Source organism: Perognathus longimembris, chromosome 5 (assembly GCF_023159225.1).
Source record: "Perognathus longimembris pacificus isolate PPM17 chromosome 5, ASM2315922v1, whole genome shotgun sequence".
NCBI lineage: Eukaryota > Metazoa > Chordata > Mammalia > Rodentia > Heteromyidae > Perognathus > Perognathus longimembris.
Genome location: NC_063165.1, coordinates 42,256,648 through 42,280,817, shown reverse-complemented (window position 1 = coordinate 42,280,817; position 24,170 = coordinate 42,256,648). Strand labels below are relative to the sequence as shown.

The 24,170-nt window shown below is 33.1% G+C and overlaps 1 protein-coding gene and 1 long non-coding RNA gene across 16 annotated transcripts in view; one reads left to right on the top strand and one right to left on the bottom strand.

The window, feature by feature from the left end:
• The window catches only part of Zbtb20 (zinc finger and BTB domain containing 20), a 748,243-nt gene that overhangs the window by 59,084 nt on the left and 664,989 nt on the right, over positions 1 to 24,170 (top strand). The gene's annotated exons all lie outside the window — the stretch shown is intronic.
• Positions 1,127 to 21,799, bottom strand: LOC125351711. Its single transcript, XR_007211000.1, has 4 exons — positions 21,788 to 21,799; positions 6,713 to 6,716; positions 5,718 to 5,722; positions 1,127 to 1,438 (listed from the first exon to the last, which is right to left on the bottom strand). It is a non-coding gene; the product is annotated as an uncharacterized LOC125351711 (long non-coding RNA).

The window sequence follows — 24,170 nt, the reverse complement described above, 5'->3', positions numbered from 1 at the left end:
CTGCTTTTGAATGCTAGGAGCGAGTTTATTAGAGAAGTCCATCCTTGGTTGTGCACATCTTAATGCCTAGGTGCTGCTCCTGACACTTCTGCAGTCAATGTTGTACAGGATACCTGAAGAAATAAACATACTTGGATGTGGTCAATTGAAGGCAATGGTGGCTGCAATGAAAGCTATTTTGACTTTGAATTCTGTTTGTGTTAAGTTTTGTGGATAGACTTACCTGATGCCACATTTTTAGACTGTGAGTGTCCATTGGACTTTATACCATGTAACAAGTGGCTTGTAAGTTTCACTACTGATCTGACCTTAGTCTCTAGTCTTAACTGTGTGCTATACTGCATAGAAACATAGTTCTTATTCACTGCACCTTCATTAGTTGCTGAAAATCTCCTTACCTGTTTCTTCACACTGTTTTAATCTCTAGAGTAGCGTTGAGTTTCAACTCTGACAAAAATATAAATCAATTATATAGAATCATCTTTATTATTAGCAGAGAAATTTAAAAAAGAACTGTATAACCAATTAGAATTTCTCTAAGTTTCTTTTAGCTGCAAGAATATTCACACCTGGGTGAATTTGCAGAGATTAGAAAATCCTGACTCTCCCAAGTTCTGCTATAAAGAAGTCTGGTTATTGCCTTAGTCTCAAAAGAATAGCTCCCTAAGTATTTATAAATGTCCTGCTGGCTGCTCTAGCCATTCTCTTTGGAAGGCTCTTTGTCATCCTCATGGCACATCCTTCTGGCATGCATGACCAGCTGCAAGCTAAACCCTGTGGAATAAGAATTCTTTCTTCCTTTTGTGTGATGTGTTTCATTTTCAGAGTTTGGATGACCCTCTGCAGCAGCAGCAGCAGCAGCAGCAGCAGCAGCAGGCATTGTTCATTTCAATAGGCAGCCTGGATGCACAAGAATAGTCATCGTAGACAGACAGGCTCTCAGGTCCATCCCTTCGTGCCATGATGCTGTGTTAGATCACTTTCCCCTGGTGGCTTAATGGCCAGAGAAAGGGGGAAACAAACGGTACCCAGAGGAATCCAATTAAAGTGCTTGAACTTCACTGACGTCTATTCTATTGTTTTCTTAATTTCCTAACCTATGGTTAATTTTTCTGACCAGTAGAGAGGAATAGCCCAAATATGAAGGTCATGTTTAATTTCCTGTCTAGTTTATAAAGCTGTCAAAAATGTATGTTTTAACCTGAAATACTAGCCTCTGCTTCCTATAGTATGGTTTTAAATTTTTATTTAGCTATTTTTTTCTTTTTTCTTTCCTTTAAATTTAATTGTATTGTCAAGGTGATATACAGAGGAGTAAGGAAGTGAGTACATTTCTTGTCAAACTTGTTACTATTGTTTTCTATCTCTTCCTTAATATTCTCACCACAGCTACTTCCAGTACATACTTATGTAACTGCTTGGCAACTAGATTTTTTTTCTGTGTACAGTCTGGACATTTTTTTCTTCTTTGAATAACCAACTGATCTCAAATGTATGCCTGTGATACTTTTTTATCTTTAAGTAGTTGTATGAAGGAGTTACCGTACAACAAATTAGTTTATAAATTCAATATAGTGCCTGTGATATTCTTTTCCTGATCAACCAAAAACTGTTTACTTCTTTCTCGTTTTCTTTCATAGCAGTTTGAACTCAGGCCGTCACACATCCTTGGCAGGAAGCCTATCATTTGAGCTACAGCCACAGCAACCTAGCTCTCTTTTTCTAGTCTGTCACCGATGCCCCTTTAAGTAGAAAGGTAATTTAGGCTTTATCTTTTGATTTTCTTTGCTCTTGTGTCCCTTTTGCTGCTTAGAGATTCAAGCCATGTCTTACCACTTGCTAAGTACATGCCCTACAAATGAGCTGCAACCTCAACCCAAAATTCAGGCTTTTAAATTTCAGCATTGCTTTTTAAAAAAATGACCCTAATATTTTGTGTCCAAATATAAACCTAGAGTTTCAGTAGTAATGATAGCTATGTGTCTATGTCTTTGTTTATGAATATGTACATATGATTTATTAATGTAAATATGAGTACCCTGGATACTGTATATACTGGTATTAGAACTAGGGAAGGGAAAGGGAATATCAAAATCAAGAGACAAAGGATAAAAAGACAAACAACTCCAAAAGCAATACTTACAAAACCATTTGTTGTAAACCAAGTGAACAACTCATGGGGGGAGAGGAAAAGGGAGGAGGAGGAGAGGAAATGAGGGAGGAGGTAATAAATTGTACAAGGAATGTACCCACTGCCTTATGTATGAAACTGTAACCCTTTGTACATCACTTTGACAATAAATAAGTAATTCAGAAAAATATAAATGATTGATAAGTGCAGTATGTTTTCATTTTGTATAATTCTGATTATATGTCTGTGAGATGGGCAGACTGGTATTATTATGCTTATTTTTTAGTCAAAGTTATTGCAGTTTCCATAGGTGAAGTGACTTACCTCACATCAAATAAGTGGTATCATATTTTAGCCTGTACTGGCTGAACTTTAAACTTTAAAGTAAGAATTTTTCCCATAGCAATAATAATATAAAGTGTTACTGATTTTGTGAAATTGAAGTTGAATACTTTGAAAAGATTTTTAAAAGGTGAATCTTTGAAAAAAATTACAGTTTAGAAGGTATGAGATAGAAAACTCTGAAAGACTGCTTGGGATATAGATGGAAGCTGAATGTAAAAAAAAAAAAAAAAGAAGGATCCTTCAATTGAGTGACTTTGTAAATCCCTTTAAGCTCCCACTGGCTTTAAATAAACGCAACATGTATATTTTAAGTAAAAATAAAAATGTGAACCTTCATAGAAGTCCAGAATTTAGTGAGGCCTTTGTGCTGCATCTCATGCATGGCTAAAAAATCAGTATCATGTTTTATATTTTAATGTTAAATAAGTTAACTGTGTTATGGTGGCCAACTTATGTTTGATAGTGTACTTTTGTGTAACATTGGGACAAAAAGATCATAATGGTATTTTTGAAACTATTAGGACTAATGAGAAAAATAGTATAATATTTAGGCTAATGCCTGGCACAGTACCAGAAGTGTTAGCTGTTATCAGTCACTGGTATTGTCCTCCTGATTGTCATGATCATCTTTGATATCATTATCAGCTGAGATCATTTGCTTTAAAACATACACATTTATATTAAAACACAATGTTCTGAATCATTTTTAGTTGCTGTAAGAATTTTTTAGCTACAAGTCATAATTAACTACTCTTGGGTTAGCAGAGAAAGCCTGACCATTTTCTGTCCTCCAACTTGCTCATTTTTTTTTTTAAGGATTCGTGAAAATAGGAATTTTGACTATTGCCACCTGTTCTTAGGAATGACTAAAACCTAAAATTGGTGGTGAGACCTTACTGCATGATGTGTTGTCTCAGCTGAATCTCACCGAAACAATGGGGCATAGAGAATTTAAAGTATTTCATCAGTCACAGGAATGCTTATTTAGCTCCTGCCTGAAACAAATTGAGATCATTTTCACTAGAATTGAGTTTTATCCATATTTTATCCTTACACTCTTTTCTATTCTTTCATTTCAAATTAGCTATTTCACCAGTCTCAACTGCCTTCATTTTTTTTGGTCTTAGACATTCTTCTGTATGTCCTCATTTGTTAACATATGTTCTTCTTTTTAGCATACACTTTTATTCATTAATTTACTGATTTAAAACATACCAATCTGGCTCTATAGAGATAACAATTCCATAGAGTTTTTAAAAACTGAGTATAAATTACAGTAAAAGGAAAATTCATTATGATAGTTTCATACATGCCTATAACATACTTTGAGTAACTTGACCGACTCTGTTATTCTTTCTTACTCTCCATTTCTTTTTAAAACAAATTTTTAACAGATTTTACTGTTTTGTGTTCATAAATAGCATGTAATGTACTTTGGTTCCTATACTTATAAAATTTGAGGACAACTATAGAACTTAAGTAGGCAGTGTTCTAGACAACATAGCCTTTAATACTCTACAAACAGGACAAGAGGCTAAGATTAGGAGGATCATGGTTCAAAGCCAACCAGAGAAGAAAAATCTGTAAGATTCTGTCTCCAAAGTAACTAGCAGAAGCGGGGCTGGAAGCATGCTTCAAACACCTAGAACACTAGCTGATCAAGTATAAGCCCCAGAATTCAAACTAGTCCTGTTACAAATCCTAGAATCTATATAAAAAGTTTTGAAGTGGAAATTATTTTAATTTATAATTTTATCCTCAGCCAGACTACTATCTACTAATCAAGTGTGAATATACAAAAAGGCACTTTTAAGGGTATATGGTCCCACAATGTGCCTTCTTTGCTTACTTTCTCAGGCATCTCACAGAGTATATACTAGATCTAAATGAGAGAAAACTAAAGAGGAAAAGGTCAAGGTAGAATTCAGGAACTGGAATCAAAATGAGTTGCAAAATGATGAAAATACTTGTGCATTGATATTAAGAATGTCTAGTATTTAGTTAGCTGGAACACAGAAAACTCCAGAAAAAGATGTCCTTGTGTGACACAAGTAGAATATGAGTTTAAGTGTATTAAATGTATAGGCAAATTAAAATATTACCTTAAGAAGTTTCACATTTCATTGGTGGACCTTGGAAATGGAGTTCTAAAGCTCTAATATTGATTATAAGAAGGAAATAGTTACACAATAGTGAAAAAAGTATTTAAAATAGACTGTTTGACTGATTATTGGGAGGATTTAAGGAGAGGAAATTAGTAGGTTATACCTAAAATGTGTAAGTCAAGAATGAGAATATTATTTAGAAATGAAGATATAAACACTGGGTTAAGTTTGGGAAGAGTTTCTTAAAGGGTGAGAAATGGCCACAAATATGTGTGTGTGTGTGTGTGTGTGTGTGTTGAAACATTTTGCTAAATTATACAGATATATTGCTTTCAAAACTATGAAAATTAAAAAAAATAGTTAAGAATCCAAGTGCTATAGACTGAACGTTTTGTCTCCTGAAAATTCATATGCTTAGTCCCTAGTCCCCAATGTTGGCCTTTGGTACATAATTAATTGTTAAAGATTGGAACCCTGGCAGTGGGCTAAATGCTCTTACAGAAGCTTGCTTCCTCTCTTGTTTGGTTGCTCACCATCATTTGAGGATATAACAAGAGAACCATATGCAAACTAGAAAGAGGAAACTCACAGAACCTGACTATGCTAGTATTCTCATTCCAAACTTGCCAATTTTCAGAACTGTGAGAAATAAATTCCTATTCTTAAAGCCAAATAGTTTATGATAATTTGTCATTTCAGTATGACTTGACTAAGGTAATAGTTGTTTGGATTTTTGGGTGTTTTTTTTTTTTTTGGTTGAAGAGTAACTCTTGATGAAATGTACATATTTTAGTTATTGAGAGCAATTATATTTATATGTTGACATTGTTGCAATTCAGACATTCTATCCCTTGGGAGTAAATCACATTTGAAGGCAGTTCCCTATTATCTCTGTAAGGTATACATGCTTGCACAGTAAAAGGAATAGTAGGGAATCTAAACATTGTTGCTTCAATTTTAGGTTTTATATATGTGTTCCAAATGAAAGAAAGGCATTAACTATTGATAACTAAGGAGAATTAGGAAAAAAGAAAACAACTTCTATTTGTATAGGTATACTCATATAAAACAAATATAGGACATTTATTTTAAAGTGTAGTTTCTCTACATTCTAACAGATCTTAAAATGCTTATACTTTTTCTATCAAAACTTCACATGGCTAGTTCATGCATTCTCAGAATGCTTTTAACTGTTTATTGACTCACTACCTATTCATCTCTAGTTAATATAAAGCACTTTGTTGTGGCTTTCAAAATATGGAGATTATGTGATTCAGAGCATGCAGTTCAGAATTTAGATTATTTTTCAATAATCAGAAACCTGCTTTGCCAAATAATAAAGAGTATGTGTGCTAAAAATATCAAGTGTCTTTCAAATTTTTAAATAAGAACTCCACAATAAAAACCTCAACAAAAAACATGCCGGAAACAGGTCTGATAAACAAAAATGTTTATCAGACATCTTCAAACCTTATTGAGGGAATTTTTAGAACTTTGGAGAGGCAGAGGCAGAGACCAAGGGAGAAAAGAGGGAGAGATTCTCCTTTATTACAATTTTTTTTCAAACCAAGGGCATTTCATGTTGAGAGAGAAGGAAGAGAGAAGAAAGAACATAATTTTTATCAAATATTTTTTTGTGATGGATTGTAGTTTATAAAGGTTTTCACTGGAAGAACAGAAAGAGAGAGAGAGAAATGTTAAGTTTCAATGCTGATGCTTTGAAGAGTTCCCCTGTTGTTACAGCTGCTTGGGCAGACATACTCAGTCATCAATGGTGCATTGTGACAATTTGCTCTGCTTCCCTGTTTCTGGTGCACATTCTTCAGGCACTGAAGAGCAAAAGGATTGGCAAGGCTGGTGTCTGGTGTAATAGAAGTTGTTGGACCAGTTTTGATTGTATACATGTAAAATAAACACTTAATGAGAGATTATGTTTTGATTAGCCTAATTTGAAAGTCAGAAAATGCTTTCTGGTTAGTTAATGAAAACAGATAGCTAGATATACCATTTTTAAAATTGTTTTTTTATTGTAAAGGTGATATATAGAGGAGTTATAGTTACATAAGTTATATAATGAGTACATTTCTATTAGAACAGCATCACCTTTTCCTTGTTTTCTCCAAGTTTTTACCCTGCTGACCCCTTTCCCCACAAGTTTTAAAGTTCATTTTCAACATAATTTCTAGTGAGTATCCCTGCTATATTTGTTTGCCCTTTGTCCCATCATTTTTGTGCTCCTTACCTGCATCCAGACCAACTTACGTAGAAGAAAAAAGGTAAAGAAATTAAAAAAAAAACTGACAAAGAAGAAAAGACACGCAGTTCAGTTGGTTTACACCTAACAGTTTTGCAAGTATTGCTTTTGTACTCGTTTGTCTTTTTATTTCATGTCTCTCGATTTTGGTATTTCCTTTCAGTTTCCTAGTTGTAATACCAGTATACACGGTTTCCAATGTACTCAGATAAGATACAGTGATATTGCAGGTACAACCATAGGAAGGGGATACAAGAGGGTCATCAACAATAGAAACTACGGTTTCATATCACATGTTGAAAGTAATTACAACAGTGATATAACAGTCATTTCCATAACATGGAGTTCATTTCACTTAGCATAAGCTTATGTGTTCATAAGGGTATAACTATTGGGCTCTCGTGATCCTCTGCTGTGACTAGCCTAAACCTGTGCTAATTATTCCCTATGAGGGAGACCATTAGAGTCCATGTTTCTTTGGGTCTGGCTCACTTCACTTAATATAATTTTTTCCAAGTGCTTCAATTTCCTTATGAATGGGGCAATGTCATTCTTTCTGATAGAGGCATAAAATTCGATTGTGTATATGTACCACATTTTCCTGATCCATTCATCTACTGAGGGGCATCTGGGTTGGTTCCATATTCTAGCTATGACAAATTGTGCTTTGATGAACATTGTTGCGCTGTGGCTTTAGTGTGTTCTTGTTTGTGGTCTTTTGGTTAGATGCCCAAAAGTGGGGCTGCTGGGTCAGAGGGGAGCTCTATGTTTAGCCTTCTGAGGAATCTCCATACTGCTTTCCAGTGTGGCTGAACCAGTTTACATTCCCACCAACAATGAAGTAGGGTTCCCTTTTGGCCACATCCCCTCCAACAGTTGTTATTGTTAGTTTTCTTGAAATAGGACATTCTTACTGGGGTGAGATGGTATCTCAATGATTTTTGATTTGCATTTCTTTTATGGCCAGTGATGTAGAGCACTTTTTCATATGTCTCTTGGCCATTCTTATTTCCTCATCAGAGAAGTCTCTTTTTAAGTCTTTAGCCCACTTGTTGAGAGGGCTATTGGTTCTTTGCGGTTTTGTGTTGGAGGAATGTAATTTTATAAGTTCTGCATATATTTTAGATATGAGGCCTTTGTTCGTTGTATGGCCGGTAAAGATCTTTTCCCAATCTGTGGGCTTTCTGTTTATCTTATGAGCTATGTCCTTTGCCCTGTAGAAGCTCTGTAGTTTGATGCAGTCCCATTTGTCCGTCCTTTCTTTGATTTGTAGCCTTTCTGGGTCTTTGTTAAGGAAGTTCTGTCCAGCTCCAAGGAGCCCAAGTGTTTCTCTTACTCCTTCCGTGTTTTCAGGGTATCTGTTTTGATTTCGAGGTCTTTGATCCACTTGGAATTGATTTTGGTGCAGGGTGATATATAAGGATCTAGTTTAGTTTGTTGAACCAGTTTTGCCAGCACCATTTGTTAAAAAGGCTATCTTTCTTCCAGACTATTTTTTTAGCTCCTTTATCAAAGATTAAGTAGGCATAGTTCTGTGGGTTCATTTCTGGGTCTTCAATTCTGTTTCATTGGTCTTCAGGCCTGTTCCAGTTCCAATACCAAGGTGTTTTTATTACTATAGCTTTTTAATACAGCTTGAAGTTGGGTATTGTAATTCCACCAGCATTGTTCTTTCTGCTTAGGATTGTTTTTGCTATTCTGGGTCTTTTATTGTTCCATATGAATTTCTGGATTGCTTCCTCTATTTCATTAAAAATGGTGTTGGGATATTAATGGGTACTGCATTGAATTTGTAGATAGCCTTTGGCAATATTGCATTTTGATTATATTAATCCTCCCAATCCAGGAGCAAGGGAGGTTTTTCCATTTCCTTAGTTCTGCCTTAATTTCATTATTCATGTTTTTAAAAGTTCTCATCATAGAGGCCTTTCACTTCTTTGGTTAAGGTTATTCCTAGGCATTTTATGTTTTTTGAGGCTATTGCAAAAGGAGTTACTTTCCTGATTTCAGCCTTGGTCTTCGGGTCGTTAGTATAGAGAAAGGCCATTGATTTTTGAGGGTTTATTTTATATCCTGCAACTTTGCCAAAGTTTTGGATCAGCTCTAGTAGCTTGGGAGTAGAGTCTATGGGGTTCTTTAGGTTACTTTTTAGAAGTGTAATCTTCCATTTCTGATTTTAAAATCAGTTCCTACCAAGTAGATATGACCATTACAAGGGACTTACTGACAATGTTAGGAGGTAATAGAATGGAGAAGATGATGAATATTTTTGCCCATATTTTTCTCTGTGAAGAATAATAATCTTCCAATTTGAAGAGAAAAATGGAAATTAACAAACCATTTGGCAAGAGGACATTTTTGGCAAGTTTAAAATGAATGTCTATAGTAGTAAGCAAATATTTTCCAAGAATGTTAATACTCATAACTTGTAAAACCTGCACATGCATGTAGTGTGTGTTTTTCAAAGAATTGTCATTATATATTTTCACTGTCTTCTTGGTAATTCTGAAAGGCATGTAAGGAAGGTTGTTCTCATTTTATAGTTGTGAAAGCAGACTTAGAAGAGCAAGCAACTAGAATTTTGAACAATTTACCACATTAACCATCATAATACGCTAAGTAGATGCTTTATCTCTATTTTAAGATATTTTCATTTGAAATTAGTTTCAGAACTGTCCCAGCTATCCATCAGAGCAACTGCTATTTAAAATCAAATACTTCTTTACTGAAGACTTTTGCCACATATAGAATTTCAAGGTACAATATAAGAGATATACTGTGCAAGTGAATTAAATGTTTTAAGATAAAAGTAAAAATGGACTCTGCAATCTGTAGGGTAAACTTTATCTACTGCAATGTTCTGGAATGTTATGAACATTAATTGACAGCCTCTAGAAACCGAAGTGATGTCTGAGAGGCAGATAATTATTTCACCATGATCCTGTCATACTAATTTCATTTCATCTTTGCTGTAAACTTAGCAGGTTATTAGAGATATCGTAGTTTATGTTAAATTTTGATGCAGTAATGTCAGTAAATTTAGGTAGATTCATAAACGTTTTGGTAAACCTCATTGAGGAAATCATGTTTGGTTTTGTTTACTTAGTCAAACCTACTAAATACAAAACAATTTAGATCCATGGTGAGTATTCTTTCAAAGGGAAAGTAAATAAATGGAGCTTCTCTCAGATACCTATGCTATAAAAAAAAACTAATACTCTGTGACAATTATCTTAAGATAATATAACCCCAACGTGGATCTTGAGAAAGCATTCCACCTGTTGAGTTGGCATTTTATTTAGATTTTGAATTGTCCTTAGGATTTCCATATGAAGAAATAGGCAAAGAGTTTATAAGTGTTAACATCAGTTTATACTTTTTGTGTACTCTTTCTTCCATTTATGCAAGTCCTATTGCAGAGTCTAGATTATTACTTTTACTTAAAATGATAACGTGAAACTGTGTTCTGGTGGCTCATGCTTGTAATCTTCTTTCTAGGAGACTGAGATCTAGAGGATCTTGGTTTGAATCCAGACCAGTCATAAAAGTCCATGTGACTTTATCTGCATTATCCAGAAAGAAACAAATAAAAAAAAGGAGCAGGGCTCGAATAATGGCTCAAGTGGCAAATGTTAGCTGTGTACAAGCTAGCCCAAGGAGAGCAAAAGGCCTTAGTTTAAATCCTGTGGTTTTTTTGGCAAATAAAATAGTAATATGTAAGGCTCAGGCCGTCAAGGATTTTTTTTATTAGCCCATTTACTTTAGAGCCAATATTCTTAAATATGGAATGTGGAAAATGGGTGTTAAGAGGTAGTAATACACAGTTCAATATCCCAAAAGATAGTATTACCATTTTCACCTAACAGTGATTAAGTTGAGACAATAAGGAATTACTATATTATTTTCAAGTGATTCAAAGAAGAAACAACAGGAAAAAATATAATCTCTATGTTTTATTTCAATATACTAACATTACAACTAAGCACTATGTGAAAGATATGTTTCTTGAAAGAAAACCTGAAGTTTGTATGAGCCAATAGAGACATAAATTAAAAGCAAACTAAAACATATCATATTGTGTTGAAAAAATTATAAGTTTAATATTTGAATATATTTTTCTGACCATGATAGAAGTGAGGCTTGAAAGGACCCAGGTCCATTTTTACTTTTATCTTAAAAAATGTCTAAGCAATTTGTAAAGGAATTCAACAAATCCAGCAATGAATAACAGAAAGTTCACAGTGACGGACGTCAAAATAAAAATTATGTTGCATGAAAATAAGTTGGAAAATATGACATGTAACCATGAGAAAATTCATCATTGTAATCATACCTACAAAAAGACAGATAGTGGAATTAGAAAAATAAGATTTTGTAATGAGTATTATAAATAAGATCAAAGATTTAAATGCAAATATGACTATGATGAGACAAATGAATGAAATAAAAAATTACTCCAGATTCAGTGGCTTACAAGAGCTAACATTTTTCTATTTCTGTAAGTAAAAAATTTGTGTTATTTCACTCGATAGCTCTTAGTCAGGTTGTAGTGGAACAAGTGGGACAAGGCAGCAGATCTGCTTCCAACTTGGCAACTGTTGTGGTTATTGGTAGTAAATCTTAGTCTATAGCTCACTGGAGAAAGTATGTGTAACTTTTTACAGTGGTCTCTCCATGGTCTACCTTCACTCTCTCAAATCAGAGAGAAAAAGGATGGGGAGGAACAGAGGGAGAAAAAAAGGGAGAGATGGTGAAGAGGTAATGAGTTAAAATTACTAAAACTACTATATACATGTATATATACATATATATTTATATTGATGATAGGATAGGAAAAATTTAAAAATCAGAACCTGCTCTGGTCATAGGAAACCCATGGAATGTGGGATGTTGTGGGGAAAATGTTAAATCCATGCTCATATTTCTGATTTCTATAAGTTCTCAGAAGGGAGGTTGATTATCTTTACCATGAATTAATATGAGAAAGGAAGCAAGTTTTTCTATATACGTGGTGCTGGGGAATTGAACCCAGGGCTTCATGTGGCAAGCACTCTTGCCACTAGGCCATATCTCCAGCCCAGGAAGCAAGTTTTAATAGCTGTTTAAATAGAATTTACATTTTTCTGATACCTCTAATTTATTATGTAAGTACATTGTTGTTTATGAAAAGTTTGAAGCACTAAGAAAGTTCAGCATGATTGTGAAAGGAACAGTTAACTGTAGTAAAATTAATAATTTCTCTGGCAGCCAACCTGGGAACTATTCTTGATTTTTGTTTAATTATTCTTTTTGTTTATTTTAGGGTTTATATAGATTAGAATATCAAATCATTTTTGTACCATTCAACTAATTGTTTCATGATGTTAGATAACATTAAATATCATTACCCTTGTTTTCATAATTATGCATTGTTAATCTTCAATTTAACTGTATAGGTTATACTAGAGAGAGTAACCATAAAATATCATAGTATTCCAGTAGAATACTTGATTTGGGAAAGATCTGTGTTTGGGATTTAATGCTGCCATTGAATAAATACAAATTCTGAAGTAGCACATATAATCCCTCTATCAGGGTTCTTCTTTTTTAATAATAGGAAGTTTGAGAAGCTCCTAAACTTTCTATGATTTCAACTTCGGAGCTTAAATTAACAAAGCTTCATGTATAGTTTTGCTATGTGACTTCTGGTTATTTCAGCCCTTCCTTGGAACAATGTATTGTGAAGAACAACCTATGTTGAAAGTTGAAACATTGCTTTTTTTGCTGTCTAACAGATTATCTGATATTTTTATCTTGAATAAGCAACATTTTACTTTATAGCTATTTTTCTGTAGTTTTTTCCTTCATAAGTTAACTTAACATGCATAAAACACATTTCTGTCCAAGGTATGTGAAAAATATTGCATATTTCAATGTCTCACATGTGAAATTTCTGAATATTTAATTTTACAAAGCAGATATTTACTAATGGGAAACAATGAATTAAGATGGTGCCTACAGAGTAAAAAGCTAATTTAAACAATGTAATGTGAAAGCCCAATTTAATTAAAATTTTAATTGTTGGTAGTTTATGGGAAAATGTGTTTTATGCGGGTTGGTTTACAAGCTTACCACACGGTAAGCTAAACAAAAACATTGCAACATATACCAGTACTGATACATTCTTTTAGTCTTCTTAAAAGCTTTTCTGTAGTATGGGGTTGGGGATATGGCCTAGTAGCAACAGTGCATGAGGCCCTGGGTTCAATTCCCCAGCAGCACATATACAGAAAACAGCCAGAAGTGGTGCTGTGGCAGAGTGCTAGCCTTGATCAAAAAGAAGCCAGTGCTCAGGCCCTGACAGGGTCCAAGCCCCAGGATTGGCCAAAAAAAAAATTTTTTTTTTCTGTAGTAATATCATATTTTGTCTCATAGAAATTAGACTCAGAATTTAAGTATAAGGAACTGTTTCAAGAGCAGCCAGATAATAGAATCACAGAGAAAACACTACTCATATACCAATTTTTACTATACTCATATAATAATTTTTAAATTATTGCATCAACTAATATCATAATCAAAGTTAGCATAAAATATGTATAATCTCATCAATAAGTATAATTTAACATAAAATAAATATTGATATATATTTAACTCTTTAAATTCATCAAATAAAACAGAAGCACATACCTAATTTCTGGGAAAATACTCTTGCTCAGTATTCCATAAAAATGAAAAATTGATAATAGGGAGGCTTCTTTTGTTTACTTCTTAGAGTGTGAGCATTTTGCCATTTTTAATGGTTCTAATATTTCACGTTGCTTTTTAAAGAAATATATTATGGCATCAAAAACTAATTCATTTACTTTCTGTGGTGCAAATGTTTAAAGAAAGTAGCAGCAAAGAAATGAACAAACAGCAAGTAGTTTTGGTGGTGAGGAAAGAATTAAAGCTATCATGGGTTTATAGAGAGAAGACACAGTCTACAATGTATCAAAACTTCTTACAGGATAGAGTAAGTAATAATTGTTCTCTTATTAGGATTTCACATGAAAAGAGTACAAGCTTTGTTTTTGACATTTATCAGTATTGAGTATTCTGATGAGGCTCTAGGTTGAAACGTCAGTACTATCACCAAACATACAAAAAAGAATACAAAAGTCTTGCATACCTGGAAGGATCACTGTTCTTGAAAAGGATTCCTTTCTAGGACAAGATGGTTCTGATAAAGTAGTCAGAGGAAGAAATATTAAAGGTACTGTGGGAAAAGAAACAGCTGTTCAAAAGCATGGAGATTAAATAAAATATATTGTATCAGGGTCTGCAAACAGTTCTATATGGTCTGCAGAGTTTGCAGACAGGTCAGAACATCTGATGATAGTGTATGTGCTAGATATATGAAAGATGATGAAGTTGTAGAGGAGAGCTAAGACCTTCACAGATTACTGTAAATCCTTTTTAACACTGAAGTCTTTAATAAATACTCTTTTGTAGATCATCCAAATATGGCTATTTAAGATAAATGTTAAAGAAATGCTCATTTTGAGTGTAAATAAAAAATGTAAAAAGTCACATCTTTATAAACAAAGGACCTATCATTGTTTCCACTTCCTATGTGTGTGCAAGGAAAGACTGATGGATGACCTTTTATGATAGTCCTTGCATAAACTTTGTGAGAGAAGCAATTGTGAATTTGATTTATTTTATGAAGCTTATGGTTATTTTGAAATGTACACAGTAATAATCACCTCAACATTTGTTTTAATTCAACCATGATTATTTAACTACCTGAAGTGACAGACCCTTCTGTTGGGATATTATTATGATTATCATTCTGATTCATCAATATGCATTGTATGAATCCAAAGCTCTGATACTGGCACAGGATTTGAACCACATTAAATAGGCAGGTCCTGAAATCTCACAACAGGATTTTGTATAAATTTATTTCTTTTTAAACTTTTCTATCTTGGGCAGACAAATTCAAGAATATATAGTTAATGGGGATATATAAGTATGTTTCTGTATATAAATAAAACCAACAAGTGCATATATTATGTATACTAGATTTGTGTGTGTATACTGTAAGAACAGAATTAGTTTAGATATAGAAAATTATGTCAAGTAAGTGTTCAGTTTGTTTATTATAACATGATCATCTAATTCTGGGATCAAAGAAGTATTAAATTTTCATCTTATGTAGAGAAAGTCCCATGAACTCTTAATTTATAAGGTCATCTTTAGAACCAATTAAATTATCAAACTGATTTATTACTTGAATAGAGTGGATTACTAGACTGTTGCACTACTCTCTCTCTCTTTGTGGGTCACAGGGGCTTGAAATCTGGACCTGGGCACTGTCCCTGATCTCTTCATCTCAAGGCTGATGCTTGAGCCTCAACACTACTTCTGGTTTTCTGGTGGTTAATTGGAGATAAGAGTCTCACAGAGTTTCCTGACCAGACTGGCTTGAACCACCATCCTTAGATCTCTGCCTCCTAAGTTGCTACGATTACAGGTGTGAGCCACGGGCACCCAGCCAGAAAAATTTTTAAAAAGCAAAACATAACCAAAAAGAATTCTGTAGAGTGTATGATTATAAAACCTCTGGCATGAGCCACCAGTGCCCATTCAGTAACATTCTCTTATAGTGTTAGATTCTTTGTGTTTCTAAAAGTTTTCTTAAATTGTAATAAATCCCACTAAATAAAGAAACTACAAAATGCTAAGTGAAATGAATTCCATGTTATAGAAACGAGTGATATATCACTGTTGTAATTACTTTCAACATGCCATGTGAAACCGTAGCTTCTACTGTCGATGGTCCTCTTGTATCCCCTTCCTGTGGTTGTACCTGCACTATCACTGTATCTTATCTGAGTACATTGGAAACTGTATATACTGGTATTAGAACTAGGAAAGTGAAAGGGAATACCAAAATTGAGAGACACAGGATAAAAAGACAAACGAGTACAAAAGCAATACTTGCAGAACTGTTTGGTGTAAACCAACTGAACAACTCATGGGGGGAGAGGGGAAGTGGGAGGGGGAGGGGGAATGAGGGAGGAGGTAACAAACAGTACAAGAAATGTATCCAGTGCCTAACATATGAAACTGTAACCTCTGTGTACATCACGTTGACAATAAATAAGAAAAAAACCCTACAAAAATATCAAAAGTCTGTTCTTTTGAATATCTTTTAAATTAAATTTGCAACATGCATAAATCAAGAAAATTCAGCAGAACAGAGAAGGTATCTTTTCCAGTGTTGTATTTGTCTACCACCCAAACCTGTAGAAAATTTTTATTTGGAGCAGAAAAACCTAGTTCTTGAAATGAGAATCCTTTATAGTATGCCTTTAATTAATAGAACAATCTTGCTATTTTAATATTAAGTAAACACTGCACTAGAAAAATGTGAAGAAAATTACCTGTTGGTTTTGAATGAACCTCTATTGCATATCTATATACTTCATTTTCCTTGATTCTAACTCTAACCCTCATAAAACTCTCTTTTTAAAATGTGCTTAAAGTTGTGATACTATGACTACAGTATATGGCGGTTAGAGGTGGAGATTTACTAGAGTTAGTAGCTTCAAGTGCCACACACATATATAATTTTCTGTTTTATAATGAATATTTAGGAAAAAAGCTCGCTGAAATGCTCTTTGCAGGGTAGTAGTGTAATATTCTACTATGGTTGGTTACACTATTATTACAAAAGGATTCCTTAGCTCCAGCCAAGCCATTTCATACCAAGGGAGCATACATTGCTATAGGACTAGACTGTGCTCAGAGATCTGTTGCATGTGACTAGGGTTGGCATTTTCTTTTGTAATTTATCACAATAGGATATTTAGAAAAAGCATGTTTTCTAGTTGTTGGAGATAGTGAGATGGATCATTTATGATGTGTTTGGGCTGTTATGCTTTGAAAGTTTCTTAATTATATAGAATTGTATTTTTATTTTTTAATGAAGATCTACATTTTCTTCTATGTGCATCACCTTATCTGAAAATATCTCTGTATTGTCCTGTTCTTATGTTCCTTTCCTTTTGTGCCATTATGGGTCTTGAACTTAGAGCCTGAGTGCTGTCATTTAGCTCTTTTTGCTCAAAGCTGATATTCTACCACTTGAGCCACACCTGTATGTCCAGCTAGCTTTTTGGTAGTTAACTGGAGATAAGCCTCTCATGAGCTTTTCTGCCTGGGCTTTCTTCCATGGCTAATTTGAACTATGATCCTCATATCTCAGCCTTGTGAGTTTCTAGGATTACAGGCATGAGCTACCAGTATCTGGCTTATATTTTCCTTTACAATGATTCTTGTCTATGATCCTGGCAATTTACCATCTAATCCCTGACTTTTGGTGATTTTAGAGACATATTATTGATATACATCATATATATGTATGGATGTAGCATAGTGAAATCTACCAAAAAACTTTTAAAAGAGGGAAAAAGAAGGGAAGGTTTAAGAAAATAATATAGATGGAGTGAGTTTGACTAAAGTGCATTAAATGCAAGTGTAAATATTACAACAAAGCTGCTTTGTACAATTTATGCTAATAAATTTTAAAATAATTTGGTAATTTTATAGAAAGGCAATGAAGTAATTTTCACAAACTTTTATGCTTATATTTTACACATATATTTGCACAGTGCTTCAACAAATAGGTCACAGAATACAGCATAACTTAACTAGTATGTTTTTCTTTATAATTTACGGATTGTGTATGTTAATCTTTGAACCATTCATGTTACTTTGGTATTATCTTTCCAGTTCACAAAAATACATCAATAGTCATTGACACATAAGAATATTTGGGAAATTTTTAAATAACTTCTGTTCACAGCGGAAAACTGAAACGAGCTAATATGCCCAACAAGATGTTTTATGTATAAATTACATATCAGTCTCTTATATTTCATGTTGCTTTTCTAACACTTATGATTTATGCATTTTTTTGATTAGTTGAAAATACTGAGTTTTATGATTAAGTGTTGGAAAGATGTCTATTCTTGGTGAAAACCTCTTGGATACTCCTCAGTTCACAAGAAGTAAATTTAGTGCAAGTTTGTTTAGTTTAACTGGATCTTGCTTAATATACTTTCCTCCATTTGATATATAATTTTAGTTTTTAATCTAAGTAGAAAAATAAGTATAATATTTTGAAGTTTGTTTTTTTCTTTATTGATGGCACTCATATAAATAAAGTTTCATTGCCAAGCAATGAAAGTGAAAGTATAACAAGGTAAATAGAGGTTGGAAAAATGTCCTGAGAAAATAGTATAGGTATTATAGAAAATAGTATGACAATGTCTCAAATATTTAAGAGGAATTAATGTATGATTCAGTAATTCCTTTCAGTGTTTAAAATATATTTATTGGCTGATATGTAAGACATAAAAATCATAATACTAATGTAGCACCATATTATATTCCTACATATATGCATTGCATAATATATAAATCATGTTAAGTATATTTCTCTCATCAGGTATTAGTCATTTCTTTATGGCATGTTCAGAATCCTTTAGCCTAGCTGTTTTGAAATGTATGATATGATAATGTTATCTATAGTCATCGTACTCTTCAGCAGTATACTAGAATTTCTTCTATCTAAATATCCATTTTAATCTCTTAATAGATTATTGAATTTTTTCTCATTTTTGTGGGTTCTCTTTTTACTTGTGTCTTTGAATTAATATAGACTTTTCCATGAAATCTCGTTTATCTATTTTTGTTATTTGTGCTTCAATATCATATTCATTGACTAATAAAGTGTTGTATAGCTTTTGCCTTATGTTTTCTTCTAGTCATTGTATAGTTTTAGTTCTTCCACTGAAGCCATCAATCCTCTTTGTATTAATTTTTGCATATAGTATTAAGTAACAGCTCGTTTATTCTTTTCACTGCACATATCAAGATCTTCCAGTGTCATTTATCCATAAGGCCTTTTTCCCCTAATAGGATAGTCTTGCTACCCTTTTAAAAAATCATTTAAACTTATGTATTAAGATTGGTGTTTTGAGTCTCTTCTACTTCATTGGATTGGCTTATGTCTGTCATTATGCCAATACCAGTGTGTTTTGATTACTACAGCTTTACAGTAAGTTTTTAAATAAAGAAATGAGCCCTCTGACTGTGTTATTTATTTTCAGTATTGATTTGGTTATTTGGTATCATGTAAGAGTTCTTTGGATTTTAGGGTGAGTTTTTCAATTTCTGGAAAAAAAAGTTCCATGAGATTTTATAGGGATTGCAGTAAATTAAATTAGGAGTGATATTAGTATCTCCACAATATTGTATTGTCCATCCATTAATTGATTATAAGTACTTTTTTGTTTCTGAAATGTCTGGTAGTTTTTATTGTATAAGTCTTGTACTTCCCTTGGTAAATCAGTTCCTAAGTAGTATTATCTATGGAAACTTTTAATTTTTTTAGTTGTTTTAAGTACTGAAATATAACTAATTTTTGTGTGTTAAGTACCCAAATATTTTGCCAGATTCATTTATTCTTACAGTCTGTGTGTTTGTGACTATGTGTGTGTTTGTGTGTGTGTGTGTGTGTGTATCTGTTATTTTTTGGATCCTTATTAGCCATGAATAGGGATAATTTTTTAAAATTATTCTCATGATTTGGATGTTTTTAATTTGTTCATCTTGACTAACTGCATTAATAAAGATTTACAGCTCTAGTGAAAAGAACTGATGAAAATGTGTGTACTTGTTTTGTTCCTCATCTTAGAAATTTGGTTTCAGCCTTTCACCACTGGGTATGGTAATAGCTATGAGGTTTTGAGATATAGCATTACTATGTTTAGGTATGTAGGTTCCTTCTATTATGACTATTTTGAGATTTTTTTTAAATCATGGATGGGTATTCAATTTTATTACATTATTTTTATAAATTAATTGAGATTGTCTAGACTCTCCTATTTATTGTGTTAGTGATTTGTAATTCATTGATCAGTTTTGCTGTGATCAAACATATACTTATTAGGAGGAAACATTTTTTAATTATATTTATGTATTTCCCTATTCTCTTTTTTTTTAATTCAAATTTTTGTTATCAAACTGATGTACAGAGAGGTTACAGTTTCATACGTTAGGCATTGGATACATTTCTTGTACTGTTTGTTACCTTGTCCCTCATACCCCCTTCCCTCCCCCCCTTTCCCTCCCCCACCCCCGGAGGTGTTCAGTTCACTTACACCAAACAGTTTTGCAAGTATTGCTTTTGTAGTCCTTTGTCTTTTTTTACCCTGTGTCTGTCAAATTTGGTATTCCCTTTGAATTACCTACTTCCAATACCAGTAAACACGGTTTCCAATATACTCAGATAAGATTACAGAGATAGTGTAGGTACAACCACAGGAAGGTGATACAAGAACATCATCAATAATAGAAGCTACAGATACACATATGACGTTGGAAGTAGTTACAACTGTGATATATCAATTGTTTCCATAACATGGAGTTCATTTCACTTAGCATCATCTTATGTGGTCATTTCCTTTGGTTGCTTAAGAGTGTGTTTGCTTCATTTACACTAATCTGTGATTCTTCTATTTTCCTTTGCTTTGTTTTAATTTATGCTAAAAATTCTATAAAATGTATTTTTGAAAGATTAACACTATCAAACTCACCCAGTAAATCATGATTCCTATCACTGGTTGATTTAGCTTATATAAACAATTTAATTTTTCCACATCCCTAGAAAGAAGACAATTTTGTCATGATATTATGACATGAACTTATCTTTTGATGAGGGTTTTAAGAGCAAGCAGTCTGATGTACTCAGGGTTGGATAGCATGCCCTGATTTTTGTTGACTATGACCTCTAAAACTTATTATATTTGAGCCCACTTAATATCAAGTCACCTAATGGAAGCACATTTTTTCCACCAAATCATTTTGTACTAATTCAGTACAATTTTGCCCATTTAATATCAATTGACACTAAACGATTTCCTGTGCAATGTCAATTGAAAATCACTGATTTCCTCCTAATACAGCACTTAGTGTCAATTTCTTTGTGCAGCAAAAGCATTTTTTCAATTAACTACACCATATAATTTTTTGTTTTTAGTTGTTTTCATGGATTGTCTGATAATAGTTTTGTGATAAAAGAAATAAGGAGAAAAAGATGACTTTCTTCCTTAGCATTAAATAATTTACTTCTTATGATTTGTTTTCCATGTATAGATGATCAAATATCTTACTGAAAAAAGAAATATATCAAGTAATGTGGTAGTAAATTGACATTAGTATAAAATGGATTTGTATATTATTCTAAATTGTAATACTAATATATACCATGTATTTTAACAAAATCCTTAATAATTCCTTGAATTAGTTCAAAAGCTCTACTAGATACATTAAAGGTACCCTTATTTTGTATCTGAATGGATTTTAATTTTTAAAAATAATTCTTATATAAAAAGTGAGTGTAATAGCCTATTCATATTATTATTCATATGCATATTATTCTGGATGGTCATGAGCAAAGGAGGGAATTGGTGATAATCCTCTCTGTCTCCAGAAATAATGAAATATATATATATATATAATGATTCAAGGCTATAAATAAAATTTGTATACATTGAATGGCTATGAAAGGACGAGTCTATTTATCCAATAACACAATGGAACACTTACCTAGAAATAGTGTGGCCTCATTGCATCAAAGTACTCAAGATTGATGAGAGAAGATACTAAGGTATGAGAAATAACTAAGTAGCAATAAACTTGAAGTAACAGTTTGAGAGATAGTACTTATATATTGGGAAAGATAAGATATACTCAGGATACTCATTAAGTTACAAACTAAAAGAAAGTTCTGATATTTAGAAGGAAGACAAAATGAACTTTACTGAGTTATTATTTCCTGCTAGTTATGATGGTGCATGCCTGTAATTGCAGCAGTTGGTAGGCTGAGACAGAATGAAGTTTGAAATCAGCCTTGACTGTATAGTGAGTTCAAGGTCAGACCAAGCTGCACAAGGAGATCCAGTCTCAAGAAAGTTTGAATATATATTTCAGAATTCTCATAGTGTTTGATCATTCATATATTGTCTGTGCTCCTATTGACTCCCATTAACTCCATTTCAGCAATACTTCATGCTTCTACTTTCTTGAATATATAGTTGATAATATTAGTAATAGGAATGTATAGAGAAGTAAAATATTATCAGTTCTCATAAAAAACTGCTAAATGTAAGTGTGGAGTAGTACACCTAAATAGAAAATACTAATATGTATTCCTAATTTGAAAACATGCACAGTGTGCTATGGACAAAGGAAGGGAAAGTAGTTCCAGCCTGGCAATTTAGTCTTTTATAGATTTTTTCCCCCCCAGAGCTGAGGACCTAACTAAGGGCCTTGCGCTCACAGGCAGGTGCTCTTCCGCTGAGCTAAATCCTCAGTCCCAGCCTGGCAATTTAGGATACTTCTGATGCCTAAAGAGATGCCTGAAATGATTTTTTTTTTTTTTTGGCTAGTCCTGGGGACTGAACTCCAGGCCTGCGCACTGTCCCTGGCTTCTTTTTCTCAGGGCTAGCACTCTACCACTTGAGCCACAGCGCCACTTCCGGCTTTTTCCATCTGTGTGGTGCTGGGGAATCGAACCCAGGGCTTCATGTATATGAGGCAAGCACTCTACCACTAGGCCATATTCCCAGCCCCCTGAAATGATTCTTGAGAGGTGAATAGGAGATAATATTTAAATAAGACATGGCTAACCTAATTCCAGACAAGAGTGTATAAATAAAGATATAGAGATTATAAACAACATGGCTTACATATGTATGCATGCATATAAACACATAAAATTTTACAGAATTGTAATTCTACTATGTGTACTGTTTTCTAACACCTTTTAAGTTGGTCTTTAATTTTCCCAGGTCATTAATTATATTTCACAGGATATTATTTTAAATTGGCTCATAGTATTTTGTTACATGTAACAGTTTTCTAAATTTAGTTTGCCTTTTAATTTTGTTTATTTTTGCTATATAGACCTTTTTATTTTTATGTGTTCAAATACACTATCTTAAAAAAAATCTGTGGGCTGGGGATGTGGCCTAGTGGCAAGAGAGCTTGCCTCCTATACATGAGGCCCTGGGTTCGATTCCCCAGCACCACATATACAGAAAACGGCCAGAAGTGGCGCTGTGGCTCAAGTGGCAGAGTGCTAGCCTTGAGCAAAAGGAAGCCAGGGACAGTGTTCAGGCCCTGAGTCCAAGGCCCAGGACTGGCCAAAAAAAAAAAAAATCTATTACATTTTTTTATGGTTCCTGCCTTTGTTTTCATGCTCAGTAAGACCTTCTCCAACTCAAAATAAGATAAAAAAAAATTCTCCTATATTTGCTTCAGCTTTTTTTTTTATGGTTTCATTGTTTACATATAACTCTTTAAACCACCTGGAATTTTATTTTGATATACAGTCTAAGATAGGCTCTAAATTTACTGTTCTAAATATTTAACCAGTTGTCCCAGCAGCATCAATTGAAAAATCTGTTTTCCCCACTGATTTGAAATGCATTATTTATCATATGCTAAATACTTAATTTACAAATGTGGTTGTCTCTTGTCTTTCTATTTGATTTTCAGCCTTCTATTTTTTTCTCTTCAATTCTAGTAGTTTCTGTGTTCATTATCTGGACTATTGTTATTACTGTGGCTTTTACAATGCATTTGAAATCTACTAATTGCAGTTTCCTTCTTTAATTTTCATCTCATGATATTATTCTTGTTCATATAATCTTTCATGAGAAGTTGATAATCATTTAATCAATAATATCATCATTCCCACCCTGTCAATTTCATTGGACTTCTAATGGTTTCATTAAATTATGACTTATTTTTGGGACAACTGGCATATATATTTCTGGTCTGAAAAATATCTAGATATATTTGAGAAATTTTTAACCTTCAGAAAAAATTTCCACATAGGTCCAAAATTTCCTCAAGTCTTTACTTCTATTTTTTCTCATTGGTAATAATACCGTATTTTTCTGTTTCATATTTTTATGGTTGTCTTAATGAAATTGAAAGAGCTTCGTGGTATGTGTGTATGTGTGTGCATGTGTAAATTATATAATAATATATAGTAATCAAATGATTTGAATATATAGGTATTTATATATCTTTTAGAATACTACTATGTAGTAGCACATAGTAGTTTATTTATAGTACATATCATATGTATATATACATATATAGTATATATAGTATATAGTATATATAGTATATAGTATATATAGGCTATATATATAATATATATATACTATACCTGGTAGGTTATTGATAAATAGATACAAAACTAGAACTCACTAATTTCTCTTACTAG